At 35.3% G+C, this 20,087-nt stretch overlaps 1 non-coding gene across 1 annotated transcript; it reads left to right on the top strand.

The window, feature by feature from the left end:
- Nucleotides 1-368: 368 nt before the first annotated feature.
- LOC128281027 (small nucleolar RNA R71) lies at nucleotides 369-475 on the top strand. The gene has a single exon (XR_008271244.1). It is a non-coding gene; the product is annotated as a small nucleolar RNA R71 (small nucleolar RNA).
- Nucleotides 476-20,087: the final 19,612 nt, after the last annotated feature.

Here is a 20,087-nt window from a genome sequence, read left to right as displayed (position 1 = left end):
ATGGACAATTCTCAAAAGAATGACCTTCCCCAAAGTATATATAGGAAACTACTTCGTACGGACTTGGTGGCTGAGCTGTAAAATTATTAGTACTATTAGCGGTAAACTATTTTAACATAGAGAAAATAGACGATACCTGAGTTGATAACGAAGTGAGGGTGTCAACTTCATGAACTCCGGCTACACATCTTCCTAAAGCTATTCGATTTGTTGGCCATTGATAGTTATTACTTGTGATCCTCTCAATGATTTCATAAGCCTTATTATAAGACTTAGACAAAATTGCACCATTCGCAGAAGCAGCTACTATCAATATTGTATGTACATTGAGACCATTATAGAATGTCTCCAATTGGATACAATGAGGAATCCCATGATGATGACACTTATGCAATAACTCCTTGAATTGCTCCCAAGCCTTATACAAAGACTCATCATCCAATTGTTAGAAGGTTGTGATCTCATTCCTCAACTTAGTGTTTTTGCTAGTCGGGAAATACTTAACCAAAAATCTCTCTGCTAATTCTTGCCATGTAGTTATGGAACTTGGTGGCAATGAATTGAGCCATGCTCGTGCTCGATCTCGTAACGAGTACGAAAACAGCTTTAACCTCAGTGCTTCTTCATTCACACCAGCTATCTTGAATGAATCACTCACCTCTGTAAACAATCGAAGGTGGAGATGTGGATCTTTTGTGGGCATACCACTGAATTGGCCCACTGTTTTGATCATTTGAAACATCACTGCTTTCAATTCAAATTAGGTTGCCTCAATATCTGGCCTTCTAATTCTTGGGTTTAACTCACTGAAAAGTGGCACAGTATATTGTCTGATGCATCAATCCCTATCATCAGCAATGAGGATAAGATTTCGTACATGATCAGCTTCATTACCTTGGTCTTGATTTTGATTTCCAAGGTCCATCTCGACTTGTCTTTGAGCTATTCATTCACGTTTTATTTGTCTGAAAGTTTGCTCAATTTCAGGGTCTACAAAAATCGATAATTCGATCTATGCTGATAAACACCTGAAAAGAAAATCACAAAATTAAAAAGAATAAGTTAGTAATGTTAGAAATAAATCAAATTGAAAATAAATAATTTCATGAAAGAAATGAGTATGGAAACAGTTGACAATCCCCAGAAACGGTGCTAAAAAACTTTTAACACTGGGGCTTGTGCAAGTATACACAGTCATTATCAAGTAATAACTAAGTATAGAGTTATCGTCTCCATAGGGATTGTATTTGTGCTAAGTTACTTAATTTGTAAAATTATATTAACAATTTGGTAAATAAAAGCACAATTTAGTTGATAAGTGATGATTAAAATATATTAGACTAAATGCAATGATCCCTAATGCAAATTAACCTAAGTATGCAAACTAAATGAATGAAATAGATTTTAGCAAAATTAAACACAAATTGCAACAATTATAACATAAATAAACTTGGAAAACTACTTTAATTGAACTCAACTTATTATCAACATGCTTAATGATATTCAGAAAAACATTCCATGGCAAATCGATCTTTCATGAGTTTGGAAACCACGTTAGGTCCTTTCGGAATCTTTTACTTAGTAAATACGCATTTTACTGATCCTTATTTACTAAGGGTTTCTTAGTATTTGTGCGAGGTAACAGGGATGTGTTGGGTTTGAAACAGTTTAATCCCACAAATCTAAAAACTATGCATATAACAGAGCCTGGTTAGGGTTGTTGTGCAACCTGCAATTTAATCGGGTTAGGATCTAAATTGAGCATGTACATTTCAATTATGCGTCCACTAGTCGTCGTCTGGTTAGAATTGCTCAGCTAATTTAGGTGCATTTCAATCACATGTGAACGAAATACAGACTTAATTTTAATTGAAAGCATGATCGATTGAGGCACAAACATTATAAGCATGAATCTAATAAATATTATTTAATCAAAGTAATCATCTTAGCTTAAATAAAATTAAGCTAACTTTGTTGTAAAAAAGAATAAATAACACATAGAAAACATTTTTAAATTAAATTAAGAAAAAAAAGATTAAACCCAATTCAGAGTGGCTGTCACCCAAAACTCTGACTGATGAGGCTCCTTCATTCCTTTGCTTCACTGTTTTGTTGATGGCTCTCCAAGGTGGCCGAACAAGGGTTCTTTAAGAGGCTCAAATGCTAAAATGTTTATGAAAAGATGATGATAGGCGTGGGGAGAAAAAAAGAATGCTAAGAGAATGAATGATGAATAAAGGATGAGTGATTAGGGATGAGGGTTGAGTAGAAATGTGAGAATGAGGTCTTATTTATAGGTGAGGAGAGGGGGATAGTTTACTAAAAATAGGAGTTTTTATATTTTGAAGCATCTTCCATGGGTAGTGGGTCTAGCAGTAGAGGTGCTTCTAGAGATTCAGCTGTGAGGCCTGAGGGCCGAGCGCCTGCAAGAACTTATGCCATTCGCGCTAGCGAAGAGGCATCTTCACCATATGTGATTACAGGTACTTTTTCTCTTCATGATATTTCTGTTCTTGCTTTAATTAATCTGGGGTCTACCCATTCTTATGTTTGCATGAAATTAGTACCCAGTATGAATATGCCAAATGAGTCTACAGAATTTGTAGTAAAGGTGTCAAACCCATTAGGCAAGCATGTGTTAATTGACAAGATATGTAGAAACTGTCCCTTGATGGTTAAAGGTCATTATTTTTTGGCTAACCTCATGCTACTACCGTTTGATGAATTTGACTTAATCCTCAGTATGGATTGGTTGACTTCTTATGGTATTATAGTGGATTGTGGAAGAAAAGTTATCGAGTTGAAATGTGAAGATAGGAATGTTCTTCGGGTTGAACTAGATGAATCGGAGAACTCACCTGTAGTGATATCGTCTATGACTGCACAGAGATATTTGAGAAAAGGGTGTGAAGCTTATCTCACTTTTGTATTGAACACTCAAGCATCTGAATTAAAGATCGAATTAGTGCTAGTGGTATGTGAGTTTACAGATGTGTTTCCAGAGGAATTACCCGGACTGCCTCCAGTGAGGGAAGTTGAATTTAGAATTGAGTCAGTCTCTGGTACGACACCCATCTCGATTGCTCCGTATAGGATGGCTCTTATGGAGTTAAAAGAGTTAAAGATTCAACTATAAGAGTTAACTGACAAGGGATTTACGAGACCGAGTTTTTTTCCGTGGGGTGCCCCAATACTATTTGTGAAGAAAAAGGTTGGATTGATGAGATTGTGCATAGACTCTTAACAAAGTGAGTGTGAAGAAAAAGTATCCCTTGCCAAGGATCGATGATTTTTTCGATCAGTTGAAGGGAGCCACTATGTTTTCTAAGATAGATTTAAGGTCAGGCTACTACCGGTTAAGGGTTAAGGAGCAAGACAAAACGAAGACTGCTTTTCGGATGAGGTACGACCATTATGAGTTCCTCATCATGCCCTTTGGTTTAATGAATGCCCTACGGTATTTATGGATTTAATGAACCGCATTTTCTGACCCTATTTGGATAAGTTTGTTGTCTTTTTTATCGACGACATATTGATTTATTCGCGTAATGAAAACGAGCACGTGAAGCATTTGAGAACGGTTCTACAAACCTTTAGAGATAAGCAGTTGTATGCCAAGTTCACTAAGAGCAAATTTTGGCTATGAGAGGTCGAATTCTTGGGACACATTGTGTCAGGTGACGGGATCAGAGTTGACCCGAGCAAGATCTTGGCTATCGTTGAGTGGAAACAGCGAGGAATGTGACAGAGGTTCGAAGCTTTCTGGGTTTGGCTAGATACTACAAAAGATTTTTGAATGGATTCTCTATGATAGCCACTCTGATGACAAGGTTGTTACAAAAAGATCCCAAGTTCGAATGGTCAAAGAAGTGCCAACAGAGTTTTGAGAAATTAAAGGCTTGGTTGACCAAAGCTCCAATTTTAGTGCAACCAGAATCAGGCAAAGAATTCGTGGTGTATAGCAATACCTCCTTGAATGGTTTGGGATGGGTGCTTATGTAAGAAGGCAAGGCAATAGCCTATGCCTCCTCGAGACAACTAAAGCCACACGAAAAGAATTACCCGACCCATGATTTTGAGCTAGCAACCATCGTGTTCGCATTAAAAATTTGGAGACAAAATTTGTATGGCCAGAGATGCCGACTGTTCACCGACCACAAAAGCCTCAAGTATTTGATGACTTAGAAAGAGTTGAGTCTACGGTAACGAAGGTGGCTAGAGTTGATAAAGGATTACGAGTTGGTGATTGACTACCACCCCAAAAAGGCTAATGTAGTAGTCGATGCATTGAGTAAGAAATCATTGTTCTCCTTGAGGGCTATGAATACTCAGTTGACGTTGGTTGATGATGGCTCAGTTCTAGTCAAGGTGAGGGCTATGAATACTTAGAAAGGCGGTAGGGACTTGCAAGCTAAAATGGCTCAGTGTGAGACAGGAAATGAATCAAAGTTTAGTATTGGTACTGACGGTTGTATGAAGTACCAAGACAGAGTTTGTGTACCCAAGGATAATGAGCTTATTCAGAGGATTTTGCGAGAGGCACATAGTGGTTGCTTGTCTATCCATTCAGATAGTGTAAAAATGTATAATGACTTGAAGAAAATGTACTGGTGGTCGGGGATGAAAAGAGACATTTATGAGTTTGTTTCTAAATGTCTAGTTTGTCAACAAGTAAAGTTCGAACACCAAGTACCCTCAGGTTTACTTCAACCTGTGATGGTTCCCAAGTGGAAGTGGGATGTAGTAACCTTGGATTTTGTGTCAGAGTTGCCTTTGACACCAAGGAAAAAAGGATTTATGTAATAGCCTAATTTTCAGTGGTATCGGGAATAGAGATTTGAGATCACCAAATTCGACGGGTGAGTTAAAAATTTAATAAATTAATACCTATGAGTCAAATGCGAATATAAAAGCATTTTTGAATTAGTGAATTTGGTGATTTAAAAGAATTAATTAGGTAAATTGGGTCGAGAATGAGGTATCGAGACCTCGACTTCATAAATCGAGCCATAAATATTTTTAGAAATATTTATGGAGTGTTGGTGAGGTAGTATTAAAATTTAGTCAGAAAATTTTGACGTTTGGGTGGTTAATTAAAAAAAAAGGACTAAATTGAAAAGGGTGTAAAAGTTGCTAGAAGAATTAAATAGCTCTGCTAGAAGAATTAAATAGCTCAATTTTCAAATGAGGAAGGACCTAAAGTGCAAATAATCCTAAAGGAGATATTTTGGGCGGCAATAGCTGAGAAAAATCAGGAAATGGATGAAATAAGGGCAAAATTGGAAAATTACCAAAATTGGCTAAATAAAAATAGGACTAAATTGGAATATCTAGAATTCTCTTCATTTCTCTTCATATTCATCAGCTGAAAAACAGCCATGGAGGAGGGTTCAAGCTGGTTTTCATACTCTAGCTTCATGTAAGTTTAATTCTTGCTTTCTCCTTGAAATTTTTATGTTTTTGTGACTTTTACAACTAGGTCCACTTGTTGAATTCATTAGTTTTTGATTCTATGAAAGAAATTGAAAGTTGCTATGAATATGTACTGGAATTATATGATGATTTGGGATGGAATTAGAGCCTTAAATTATTTATATGCTGATTTTATTGAAAAAATTGAATAGAAAGTGAATGTTTGGGACCTAATTGTAAAAGAGTTTGAAGTTAGAGTTTCATATGGAAATTCTGAATTTCAATAGTAATGAAATAACTTATAATGTCTAGAAAAAGTATTATTTGAGAAAATTATCTTAATTGAGGGGTTAATTGAGTAAGGACTGAATTGTATGAATTGTGAAATTTGGGGCAAAATGGAAATCAACATTTTGCACTAAAACTGTTTTAGACAGCAGCAGTAGTCTAACTTTGAAAAAGCACCAAAAATTATAGAAATCGAATTAGAGGATGAATAAAATATGAAATTAAATCTTATTGAGTGTAGTTTCTTATAAAAGAAATTATGTAAGCAATGGAATTGTAAATCATGAGATACAATAACTTTTGTGAGACAAGGTCAGAATGATTTCGAGTTTCCCTGTTCTGACTTTGGAAAATCATCAAAAATTGGATAAAAATAATTAGGGGCTTAAATTTATATGTTTATAATTATGAATGAGTCTATTTTCAAGAGAAACAAACGAGGACATCATTCGAATCCTGTACAAGAAGATAATTAATTTTTAGTGAAGAAGGGTCGGAACTGTTAGACAGCAGAATAGGGGAGACTTTAATGAATAAAATGTATTAATTGGCCCAACCAAAAATTTTTAAATTTTTATTGTAATAAGGTATATGAGTCTAGTTTCATGGAAAATTATCGGATCTTAATTTGGAGTTCTGTAGCTCAAGATAAAAATAATTTAGTGACTATGACACAGATGGATAGCTTGAATATTCACATAAGTAGATAGTGAAAATTATGGATAATGTTACCTACAAGTGTATTGTTTATACTAAGGATGTGGAATGGAGAGGAGGAGGAGGAAAAATATATATGAATATTCAGTTAGCATGGCTAATTTGCATGTTTTAAGCTAATGGACTAAATTGAATAAAAGTAAAACTTTAGGGGGCAATTTTTTAAAAATGTCGAAAATGACTAAATTGAAGGGAATGAATTGTTTTATTATCTAAATTAATAAATTGAATGAAATTATCAAATTAAGATTGGGTGAAATTTGGGAATATGGTAAATTACCAATATGCCCCTAAATTTTGGTATTTCTGCAATTTAGTCAGGTAGGTTCGTATATCCTGAATGAGCATGTAAATATGAAAATTTAAGTATTGTATCATATTTTATATGATATTTTGAATTGAATATATGAAAAGGATGTTACATGAAACATGAAAATGAATACTAAATAATATAAATTAATTAAAATTATTCTGAAAATCTCGGTAATGCCTCGTATCCTATCCCGGTCTCAGGTACGAGTATGGGGTATTACAATTTAGTTTAGGTAGTTGATGATAAACTTACTAAGTCGGCACATTTTATACCAGTGCGTATTGACTATTCCCTTGAGAAATTGGATGATCTATATCTTTCTGAGATCGTGAAACTTCATGGAGTGTCCTTGTCAATTATTTCGGATAGAGATCCGAGGTTTATCTCGCTATTTTGGAAAAAGTTGCAAGAGACATTGGGAACGAAAATGAATTTTAGCACAGCTTTTCACTCGCAAACCAACGGTCAGCCAGAAAGAGTGATTCAGATCTTAGTAGACATGTTGCAGTGTTGTGTTCTAGAATTCCAAGGAATTTGGGAAAAGTATTTACAGCTAGTCGAATTTGCCTACAACAATAATTATCAGTCAAGTCTGAAAATGGCACCTTATAAAGCTTTGTATGGACACAAGTGTCGAACACCCTTGTATTGGACCGAGCAGAGATAGAATCAGATACACAGGGTTGATTTAATTAAAGAGACCGAAGAGAAAGTTAAGGAGATTCACGATTATTTGAAGGCTGCTTCAGATAGACAGAAATCCTATGCGAATTTGAAACGGAAAGAGATTGAGTTTCAAGTTGGGGATAAGGTGTTTTTAAAGGTATCCCCGTGGAGGAAAGTCCTCAGATTCGATAGAAAAGGCAAGCTGAGTCCTCGTTTCATAGGACCTTATGAGATTACGGAGAGAGTAGGGCCTGTTGCCTACCGATTGGCTTTGCCCTTAGAATTGGAAAATATTCACGACGTGTTTCATGTGTCCCTATTACGTCGATATAGATCGGACCCTTTGCATGTGATCGCGCCAACAGAGGTTGAGATTAGCTCATAGATGACTTATGGCGAAGAGCCGATTAAGATTTTAGCTCGGAAGGTCAAATAATTGTGGAATAAAAGTATAGCACTCATGAAAGTTTTGTGGCATAAACATGGAGTCGAGAAAGCCATATGGGAACCCAAGGTGACCATGAGAAACCAATACCCGAATTTGTTCACCGGTAAGATTTTCGGGGATGAAAATCCCTAAGAGGGGAGGATTGTAATAGTTTGATTTTGGGCTTAGTCAAAACAGTAGATTTGAGACCACCAATCCAAAGTCAGAGAAAGTATTTTATTATTATTTTGGAGTTATAGCATGTTTATATTAGTGCATGAAAAATTTGGTGAAGAAATTTTAGTGTTTGGGAGCCTAATTGTGAAAAAGGACTAAAACGCATAAAGTACAAAAGTCTTAATTTGATAGCTAAGGGTGTTAAATTTCCATGCATCATAAATTGAGGTTCTTTAAACGGTAAATAGACCCTAGAATAGTGCTTGGTTGGCCATGAGACAAGGAAGTCAAAATTATGTGAGGTTTTGGTGACCTATTTTGACTAGTAATAATATTAAAATAAAACAAAAAGGCTTCATCTTTTTATTTCTTCTTCTTCACCGATTTTTTCATCAAAAAGGGTTTTAAAGAGTTCAAAATATCATCAATTAATATCTCTTGCAAGTAAGTCATTTAGAAGGTTATTCTTGATGACTTTTGTATTTTTGGACCCCTTGTAACATAAGCTTTCTAATAAGGGGACTATTTTGCAAAATGGTTGGGAGTCAAGGTTTTGTCACAAAAACATATGTGTTGTTAACTAAAATTTTAAGGACACGACCTCTGGCCACGGGCGTGTACCTTAGCCGTGTGCCCTAAATTGGATACTGATGTTAGAAACAAAATGTCAAGGTTTTTAGACACGGGCTAGGACACGGACGTGTCATGGCTGTGTGAAGGACATGGGCCATAGACATGGGCGTGTGTCAGGCCGTGAAAAAACCCATGTAGGTTCGAATTTAGAATTTAATTCACACGGGCATGGGACACGGGTTTGTCCCTAGATGCTTAGGTCGTGTGTGTCACATGGGCCATCAGCACGGTCGCGTTATAATGACCACACGGGCGTGTTGCCCTTCCACACCGGCTTGTGCCCTGTTTCAAGAGTCATTCTTATAAAGTCGGTTTAAGGACCCGAGTTGGTTCCAAATGGTTTCCAATGAAAGTTTGAGGCATCGTAGGCCCACATTAAGGAGTTTAAACAAAGTTCGAAAAAGTTTTAAATTTGATCAAGTCTTTGTGACTCGAAAACGATTGAATGCATGTGTTTAAGTTCAGTAACGCCTTGTATTCCGTCCCAGCGTAGGGCATGAGTGTGAGGTGTTACAAATAGATAAGGAACCAAAAGTTGATTTGTTGGGTATACGACTTCTACAGTATGTAGCATAATTCACAATAGAAAATTCATAGCCTAAGACACAAGTAAATGATATTCTCTCATTGGCATTACATGATAGATGAAAAGTAAACATGACCATAAGTCATTCTTCTTTGTGATAAAAAACTTGATTATTATTTGATAGTAGTTGACTTTTTATGAAGGAAGATGTAATGGTTACCATAAGATAAAATAGGATCATATTGGGAGAGTGGATTTATCCCAAAGAGATTAAAGATGTCTCGTGAAGGTAATGGTATGTTATTTGGGAGAGCTCAGTCACGATACTATAATGGAATGACTTCGTTTTGATTGGGTTAAGAAAGTACAATAAAGTTGTTTTTATTTTGATGGAATTAGATTGGGTTAAGAAAATAATGTAATTGGATTAATTAATTATTTATATTTTGAGAATAAAAAAGCTAGTTAATTGGGTTGGAGAATTATATAGCTTGTTTTTAATTTAATTTAAAACTAGATTGCACATATCATTGTACCAATACATGAAGGGTCCATGGAGGAGCCCAATTATTATGCAATAGAGTGGCACACAGGGGTGGAACTCCCAATATGTGTTGCCTACCCCAATTAGAGTTCTAGTAGAACTCTAGTTTTCTATGATCCCATCTTCTTATTCTAGTAGAATTCTTGTGATTTTTTCTCTATAGATAAGGTTTAGGGGATACCAAAAATCATAAGAAAATATATGAGGATACTCTGTCAAATTTTAGTGAAAATTTATTTGTGTTATTTTTGTTGAGCCCAATTAAGTTTTATTTTTCATGACTACTTGTTATTGAAATTTGTGAGATTATAATTGCATACTCCTTGGCAATTGTGAAAATAAAATAAAGAACACATAGATTTTACGTGGAAACCCTTTTGGGAAAAAAAAACCACGGGCAGAGGAGAAAAAAATTTACTATGTCGAATTCGAATAAATACAAGAGGAATAGACTATGTGTATTTCATGAGTACTAACAACAATATCACCACGAGCAATAATATCATGAACAGAATGATACCGAACATCAATGTGTTTTGTTCTCTCATGAAACATTTGATCTTTTGTAAGGAAGATTGCACTCTGATTGTGTGACATCCCTAAATTGACCATAGTCGGAAAGTGGTTTCGGGACCACTAAACCGAGTCGTAATAATAATTAACCATCATAATTGATGCTCATTATATGCATATATGCATGTGTGAAAATTTCATGTTTGGATTTTGTTAATTGTAAGTGAATTTTATCAATTAGGACTTGTGTGAGAAAACTTAGAAATGTGATGGGCAAATGTTGAAGTGGCCTATTGATGCATGCTATAAAATGTTGTCCTTGCATGTCAAATTACCCAATTTATTCTCTAGTGGCCGGCCAAGATGGAGGTGGATGGGCAAATATATATGTTTAATAGATATTAAATTAAGAAGTGGCATTGATTTAGATAAAATAATATTAGTTTCATAAAGTAAAGAAAACAAAGGTGAAGGAAGACTTACCTACCAGCTTCTCCATCTTGCCGTGAATGAGCAAAGAAAACAAAAAAAAAAAATAGTAATACAAGAGAAATTAGAAGAGGAGTGTTCATCTTCTTCTCCATCTTGCCAAAGCCGAAAACCAAAGGAAGGAATTAGAGAGCTCTTCATTAAGCAAATTCGGCAACCCTTCTTCTAGTTGGAGGTAAGTCTTGAGATGTTGGCTTTAACTTCTTTGCATGGTGAGCTAATTGTCAAAGTGCATTTCGGCAATGTCATGAAAAATCAAACTTTCATGGTGGTTGGAACATCAAGCCGTGTATCAAGAGGTTAGGAGAAGAGGTTGTTTCATGTTGTATTGAATAAGTAGAGGTTGATATAAGGTTAAAATTTGTGAAATCTTAGTTAGGTAATGCTTGGTGCATTCGGCCATAGTTGATAGTAAAGCGGGTGATTTATTTCCTTTATGTTAAATGAATAAGTGTGAATGGGTGAAGTTTGGATTGGTTAAATGTTCATATAGGTTGTTTGATAAAAAGGGAAAAGAGAAGAATTAGATATCATCTTTGATGCTAGTGTCGTATAGGAGGATGTTGAACTTGAATAAGTAATATTCGGCTAGCATGATAGGTACGAAATATTAAGTAGATGAGATAATTGATGGGGGAAGTGGCTAATAGGGACTTTTAAATGAAATTATGCTAAGGCCGAATGTATCAAATGCTAAGTGTGCTTATATGTGTATTCGGCCAAGGAAGCATGATAGGAAGCTTCGATAGGATTGAGAGATGAATGACCAAACGAACTATGGGTCATGTATGAATAAATTTTTATGTATGTGTGTGATTGACTGGGAAGTAAATTTGTTTGATGTAGCTCAAGAGCTCAAAGGATCGAAGTTGGACAAGGGGAAAGAAAAAGTAATTGAATAGCCGTTGAAGACGTGCGACAACATCCGAGGTAAGTCGTTAAGCATATATGTTTGATATTGCTTGAATGATTGGAAAATCTATGCAATTGTGTTTAATGGAATGCTATATATGTATAAATGATATTGTATGCGTATGGAGTGATGACAATTGTTGAAGGTAAAAGAGGTAGTGAAAGGTGTAGAAAGTTTGCTTTCGGCACTAAGTGTGCGGGCAATACGTGTGTATGGTGACGAGATTTACTATGGCACTATGTGTGCGATTTACTATGGCACTATGTGTGCGATTTACTATGGCACTATGTGTGCGATTTACTATGGCACTATGTGTGCGATTTACTATGGCACTATGTGTGCGATCATAATAAGCACTATGTGTGCCATATTCGGTTGTGGAAATAACTTGTGCATGAACGAGGTAAGTGATTGAGCTACTAACTAAATATCGAAATTGGGACTGTACGGTGTATGCATAAAATTATCTAGTACGTTGTTGTTCCGACTTGAGGAAACGGATCCAAATCTATTGGGCTGACTTGGCGTTTGATTCGGTTGAAGGTCTTGACATGAGATCGAACTTAAAAATTTAAGAAATTGTAGTATAGATTGTTATGGTTGGAAACATCGATTTTGTATTATTTGTTTATTCACTTATGATTGTTATTGTTGGATGGTAGAGTAGTGCTTACGACTTACTGAGTTATGTACTCATTTGGTGTGCTTATTCGTTGTTTATTTAGGTTCTTGATCCATTTTGCGTGCTCGGGACTGTCATCGAAGTCATCACACCGTCTAGCGACTTTTTGGTATCTTCTTCTTAGATGGTTTAAGAAAACATTTCGGCATGTATAGGCTATTATGTTTTGTTTGAACTTGGTATGTAAAATATTGAATAGCCATGCGAAAATGGCTTATAAATGTTTTGAGCATAATGTTATAATCATTTGGTATGTATATGCTCATTAAGAGGCATGGAAGTGTTTGGCAATGACCAGCCATTAGAATGGGTCATCATGCTTATATTTTGGACCATATATGAAAAAAAGGGGTGGTTGAATCATAGAGACTATGTGTTAGAGAAAGTCTATCCTAGAATATGATGCTGGCAGCAACAGTGACGTGGATGTGAAAAATCACTAAAAATAGTAGGAATAGAATTAAATAGTGAATAAATTATGTAAATGAACCTTGATGAATCTATTTTCATATGGAGGAAACGAAACGGTTATATGAGTTGTATGTTGAGAGATATTTGGGTTTTAGTGAAACGGGGCCAGAACGGTTTCTGGATTCCCTGTTCGGACTTTGAAAATTCATTATAAATTAACCAGAAATAATTAGGAGTCATACCATATATGTATAAATTCCTCTTTGAGTCTAGTTTCTATAGAAACAAACGGTACCAGTATTGAAGCCCTGCACAGGGAGTTATTTGAGTTGTAACGCGTGAAGGTCAGTGTAGTCGGTCCCTGTAATATGGGAGACTTTAACTAATAAACTGTACTAATTGGCTCGACCAAAAATTCTAGAAAAAAATCTGTAGACGGAAATGTGAGTCTAGTTTCAGAAAAAAATTACGAAACTGATTTTCGAGTTCTAAAACTCAAGTTATGATTTTTGAAGCGACTAGTACACAGATTGGCAGCTTGTCTGGAACTTTTCAATAAGTGGTTTGAAGTCTGTTAACACCTCGTGTTCGACTCCGGCGACGGTCTCGGTTCGGGGTGTTACAGATTGTCACAAAATACTGTACTGATTTGAAGGTCTTCATTAAGTTCACTAAAGTGTCCCTTCAACCAAATAGTTTCTTTACAAGCCTCAGTAATCGCCATGTACTCAGCTTCAGTGATAGACAAAGTGACTGTAGTTTGCAAAGTGGCTTTCCAACTGATTGCACAACCTCCGATTGTAAAGACATAACCTGTTAGAGATTTTCTTCTATCAAGGTCTCTAGCAAAATCAGCATCAACATGTCCAATAACTCCATCTCTAGTTCTTCCAAACTGTAAGCAGACATCAATAGTACCTTGTAAGTATCTTAAAAACCATTGAATTTCTTTCTAGTGTTCTTTACCGGGATTCGCCATGTATCTGCTAATTGCACTGATTGCATATGATAAATCTAGACGCGAACAAACCATAGCATACATGAGAGATCCCACTACACTAGAGTATGGAACATGTGACATATACTTAATCTCATTATCTGATTGTTGAGACAAAGCCAATGAAAGTCTGAAATGGGCTGCTAAAGGAGTACTAACAGGCTTAGCACTCCGCATATTAAACCTGCAAAGAACTTTTTCAATGTACCCTTTTTGACTTAGGTACAATTTACTTGCTTTTCTATCTCTGATAATCTCCATACCAAGTATCTTTTTTGCTGGTCCCAAATCTTTCATCTCAAATTCTTCACTTAGTTGGGCTTTGACCTTTCTTATCTCTCTTTTATCTTTTGCTGCTACCAACATGTCATCAACATAAGAAAATAGATATACAAAAGAACCATCACTGTTTTTCTTAAAGTAAACACAACTATCAAAACTACTTCTTTTGAAATCATGAGAAGTCATAAAGAAATCAAACCTCCTGTACTACTGTCTTGGTGACTGTTTCAAACCGTAAAGAGACTTTTTCAGCAAGCAAACATAGTTCTCTTTTTCTGAGATTGTAAAACCCTCTGGTTGTTGCATGTAAATGTCCTCCTCAAGTTCTCCATGCAAAAATATAGTTTTTACATCTAACTGCTCAAGCTCCAAATCATGTATGGCCACAATGCCAAGCAAAGCTCGAATCGAACTATGCTTCACAACTGGAGAGAACACATCTGTGAAGTCCACTTCTGGAATTTGACTGTAACCCTTTGCAACAAGCCTTGCTTTATATCTGGGTTCTTCAACTCTTGGAGTCCCTTATTTCTTTTTAAACACCCATTTACAACGAACAACCTTTTTACCTTTAGGAAGTTTTACAAGATCTCATGTTTTGTTTTTGTGGAGTGATTACATCTCCTTTTGCATAGCAAACATCCACTTTTCTAAGTCTTCACAGCTAATTGCCTCAGAATAATTAGATGGCTCTCGCTTTGCATCAATATCTTCAGCTACATTTAAAGAGTAAGCAACTAGATCAGCCTCGGCATACTTCTTTGAAGGTTTAATTTCTCTTTTAGTTCTATTTTTTGCAATAGAATATTATGGTGAAGAAGCAACTCTATTCTTAATTGTTGTACTGGCTTGAGAAGTTTACTCTGTATTAATCTGATGCTCCACCTACTTTTGATTTTCTTTATTGGAAGAGTCGTTAAGAGATAAGTTAGGTAGCATAGTAGTTTCATCAAAAACGACACCTCTGCTAATCACAACTTTTCTATTTTCAGGACACCATAACTTATACCCTTTTACACCGGCTTTATAACCAATAAAAACACATTTAATGGATCTCGGTTCCAATTTTTCATTATCAAAATGAGCATACGTAGGACACCCGAAGATCTTTAAGTTAGAATAATTAGTAGGATTACTAGACCATACCTCTTGTGGAGTCTTTTTCTCAATGGTAATGGATGGAGATCGGTTGATCAAAAAACATGCAGTAGAGGCTACTTCTGCCTAAAACAACTTTGGTAAGTTGGCATTTGACAACATACATCGAGCCTTCTCCATGATTGTTCTGTTCATTCGTTCTGCAATGCCATTTTGCTGTGGGGTATGACGAACTGTCAAGTGTCTCACGATCTATTCTAACTTGCACAGTCTATTAAACTCATCAGAATAAAACTCTAAGACATTGTCTGTGTGGAGGTATTTTATTTGTTTTCCTATCTGTTTTTCAATCATAATTTTCCACGACTTAAATACGAAAAACACATAGCTTTTCTACTTCAGGAAGAACGCCCAAATTTTTCTGGAAAAATCATCAATAAAAGTTAGCATATAATTAGCTCCACCTCTCGAAGGAACTCTGGATGCCCCTCACAGATCAGAATGAATATACTCCAATGTTCCATTCGTGTTATGGATTCCTCTGGTGAATTGAACACTCTTTTGCTTACCAAAAACACAATGCTTACAGAACTTTAGTTTACAAATTCCTTGCCCATCAAGAAGTCCTCTTTTGCTTAATTCTGCCATGCCATTCTCACTTATATGCCCTAGGCGCATATGCCAAAGTTTAGTAATATCATCATCTGAAAAGGAAAAGGAAACGACAGCTGTATCTCCAGTAACAGTAGAACCCTGTAAAACATATAACTTGGTAGTCTTTCTCTGCCCTTTCATCACAACAAGGGAACCTTGGGAAACCTTTAAAACTCTATTTTCAATGTGTATCTGTACCCTTTTGAATCAAGAGTACTCAACGAAATTAAAATTCTCTTCAATTCTGGAACATGTCGTACATCACTAAGTGTTCTAACAACTCCATCAAACATCTTAACTTTAATTGTTCCAACACTTGTGATTTTACGTAAAGCATTATTTCCCATCAAAACAACACCTTCAGACACTGTTTCATAAGTTGTAAACCAATCCCGATTGGGACTCATGTGGAAGGTGCAGCCTGAATCAAGTATCCACTCCTTGCTCACTTTAGAATTGTTGAGAGAAGTGACTAGAAATTCACCATCGCTGTAGTCTTTTACAACATTAGCTTTACCGAAATTTTTTGGTTGTTTTCCCTTTTGATTCGTAGCTTCCCTTTTAATCTTGTTCTATAGCTTATAGCACTTAGATTTAATGTGTCCTTTCTTTTTGCAAAAGTTACAAGTTTTCTCTCTATTTGAAGACTTCGATCTACCCTTAGATTTACCTCGAGGATTCCGTTCCTATGTCCTTCCACGATCATTATCAGCATTCCGATCTTGTCTCCCACGAACAATGAGACCCTCTCCTTGAGAGTTGGGTTTAACCACAAGATGCTTCATCTTATCATACGAGGTCAAAGAATCATAAACCTCATCAACTGTGAGAGACTCGCAGCTATATAAAGTCGTGTCTCTAAAGGTTGAATAAGACGTGGGCAATGAACAAAGTATAATCAACCCTAGATCTTCCTTATCACATTGAACCTCCATGGCCTCCAAGTTTGAGAGAATTTCTTTAAACACTGTTAAGTGTTCGTGTACAGATGCACTTTCCTCCAAACGATGCGCATAAAGACGTTGCTTTATGTACAACTTGCTTGTTAGAGTTTTCGACATACATATTTATTTCAGCCTCTTCCATAATGCAGTGGCAGTCTTCTCCGTCATCACTTCCTGTAAAATTTCGTTAGACAAATACAGATGTAATTGTGTTAACGCCTTTCAATCCTTATGCTTATTCTCTTCATCTATTAATGTCGAAGGCATCTTATCTATCCCTAGCAGGGCATCCTCCAGATCCATCTGCACAAGAATTGCTTGCATCTTAATCTGCCACAATGCAAATCTGGTGTTACGATCCAACAGAGAAATTTCATACTTTAAAGACGCCATTACCGTGATTGAGATGAACTACCCGGAAGCTCGGATACCAATTTATGAAAATAAATAAAAATAAAATAAAAATAAAATGAAGTAAAGAACACACATGTTTTACGTGGAAACCCTTTCGGAGAAAAAACCATGGGCAGAGGAGAAGAAAATTCACTATGTCGAATTCGAATAAATACAAGAGGAACAAACTATGTCTATTTATAGGCTTGTTAAGCCATATTCTAGTAAGATTGAAACACCTTATTCTAATCAATATAAAATAGATGGAGTTTAATAAGGTTTAAAAACCTTATTCTAAAATAAAATAAAAGAAGTGTAGTTCTATATGAATTTTACTTTTATTTTATTTTACCACTATATTTTATTTAAATAAGAGTTCGAGTCATTTAATTCTAACAGAATTATAATGCTAATTTTGAGATTGAATTTATTTGTTTTAGATATTTCCTTACAAAAAGTCTTATTTTTCATCATGTGTCTAGTTCTTAAATAAAATCCACTCTCTAAGCATTTGAAAGTTCAAGAGCAACGAGAAAAATCATTCAATTGAAAGTCAAAACAATTTAAACACTAGATAAAAGTTTTGAAAAATCTCCTTAGTTCAAAAAACACAAGTATTAAGTTTGTTGAAATTTAAAACTATAGATATCATAACCTAGGTCTAATTTTATGAAAAACTTTAAAATTCTGTTGTGCAACTAAAATTATTTTTCATAACTAATTTTCCAAAAAATTGTTATATCTAACCACTTTGCTTAAGAGGTCTCATTGGGTCAACCACTTTAACCAAAGAGGAGTTTGCTCACAAAAATGCTCATCCAACTAAATGTTTTCATTTCTTTCTCAGGTAGGCCGCTACCTAATCCCATCAAAGTTCACTTAAAAAATTTTCATGACAGCATCCCATAAATCTCTCATTACTTTGTTGTTGACTCTACAAAGCATACTCAAATCACATCTTATCACATATCTATATGAATTCATGAGAATGGATTGTATGAAACTGTGATTCTACGTCATCCTTACCCTTTCTAATAGGAGAATGACAAATAAGTTTTTTTCTCCTAATTTTTAGCATTTTTTTTTCCTGTAAAAATGTTGACCCAACTAAATGCTTTCATTTCTTTCTTAGGTAGGTGGAAACACAAAAATTTATATACTTTTTCATACCCTTTTTAACTTAAGACCAGGCTATTCCGGTTAAATTCTTGTCGGAAAATAATTAAATATTATAAAATAATTAACTTATGTTAAAAATATGAACATTATGAATTTTAATTAATTTTATAGTTAATTTTGATTAAATTTGGTTATTTTTGACAGAATTACACAATTCGAGAAAAAGGGCCCGGTAAACACTACGAGAAGAACAAAATCGAGAGTAATTTGAAGTATCGAGGCCAATTAATTTCCAGCCCAAGATGGTCCGAAAATGTGTATTAATTCATAATTAAATTAATTTTAATTTATTTCCTATTTAATTTAGGTTAAATGAATTAATTTTAATTACTTATGAAGAAAGGGCCTAGTGAACCGCACTGGTTGAACCGAATGGAGTGAGCCGAACCATCCACTAATTGGGCTGACCAGAACCGTCTATTGGCTGACCCAAATCAGAAAATTAGCTGATAAAATATGCTTGCAAAAAGGCCCTTGAAAAACCTCCAAATTACGTTCAAACCCCACCTTTATTTTAGGCTTTGTAGATTTGCCCCAGCCTATTTTTAGCAAGGTTGAAAGCTTCAACCTTGCCATGTGTGTGGCCGGACATAGGAGGGCTCTCTTGGCTGCTGAATTTTACATTTTTAGCAGCCCTCTTCAGCTATAAAAGCCACCCTATGCTGCCCATTTCAAAGCATCCCTCAACATCCCCCATTCCACAACATTCTCTCATCCTCTCTTCACTTCTCTCAAAGTTTCCTCTCCATTTTTCCATCCCATTTTCACATCCTCTTGTGCCGATTTCCTCTCTTGATAAAGAGGTGTTCTTCAGCCATCTTGGGCAGCAATCAAGGGTTCATAGAAGCCTTGCTCGATGAAGACAACGGAGATAAAGAACAGAGCAACAGTCAAGCCGCAGAGAAACACTGGATTTGCTTTCTGTTCCCTTTCTTTTTAATTTCTGTTGTTTTTATGATGAACATATCTATGAAAAATATTGTTGTTGAAATGGTTATTTTAATCAATTTAGCTTGAATTTAAATCGTGTTGGGTTGATTATATTTTGCCTACTTGAATTATTAAATTAGTGTTTATGCTGTTATAGGCCTCAGTGAAATGCTTGATTAAGTAAAATCATGCTTGTAACAACCCATTTTTAGGGTTAATCAGAACAGTGGTTTTAGGGCCACTAAATCCGATGAGTAGGTTTGTAAATATTATATTTAATATTTATGAGTTAATTGTGAGTTTAAAAAAAGGTTTTTGATATTGTGATTTTTGTTTTATAAGCGATTTATTAAGCTCAAGTGGTATGACCCTAAGGTCAAGTGGGTTTAGAAAATGAGGTATCGAGACCTCATTTCTATAAACCGAGTCGTAAATATTTTTATAAATATCTACGGAGTGGCAATAAGATGATATTAAAGTTTCGTTGAAAAATTTTATTGTTCTGATAGTTAATTAAGCAAAAAGGACTAAATCGCGCAAAGCGTAAAAGTTGTGTTCTATAAGTTAAATATATTAAATAGCTATGGAATTAAATAGTGGGAGTCCTTAAGTGGTAATTATTCCATAATTGTTGGTAGTGGAATTCCATGGCTTGGTATAATGGAAATTATTAATGTATATTAAGGTTAAATATGGTATTTGGTAATTATAATAAAATAAAATAATACAAAAGCCAAATTACATGCTATCATCTTCATCAATAGTCGAATGTGAGAAAGAAAATAATGTTCTCAAAGCTTTGAAGGTTCGGCCATGGTTGATCAGGCATGTAAGTCCATGTCGTCTCGGTTTTTAATAATTTTTACGTTTTTGAGATCGTTGCTTCGTAATCTAGCTGG

The sequence above is a fragment of the Gossypium arboreum genome, chromosome 9, assembly GCF_025698485.1.
Source record: "Gossypium arboreum isolate Shixiya-1 chromosome 9, ASM2569848v2, whole genome shotgun sequence".
Classification (NCBI taxonomy): domain Eukaryota; kingdom Viridiplantae; phylum Streptophyta; class Magnoliopsida; order Malvales; family Malvaceae; genus Gossypium; species Gossypium arboreum.
The sequence above is the reverse complement of the archived record's forward strand: the minus strand, read 5'-3'. Positions and strand labels throughout refer to the sequence as shown.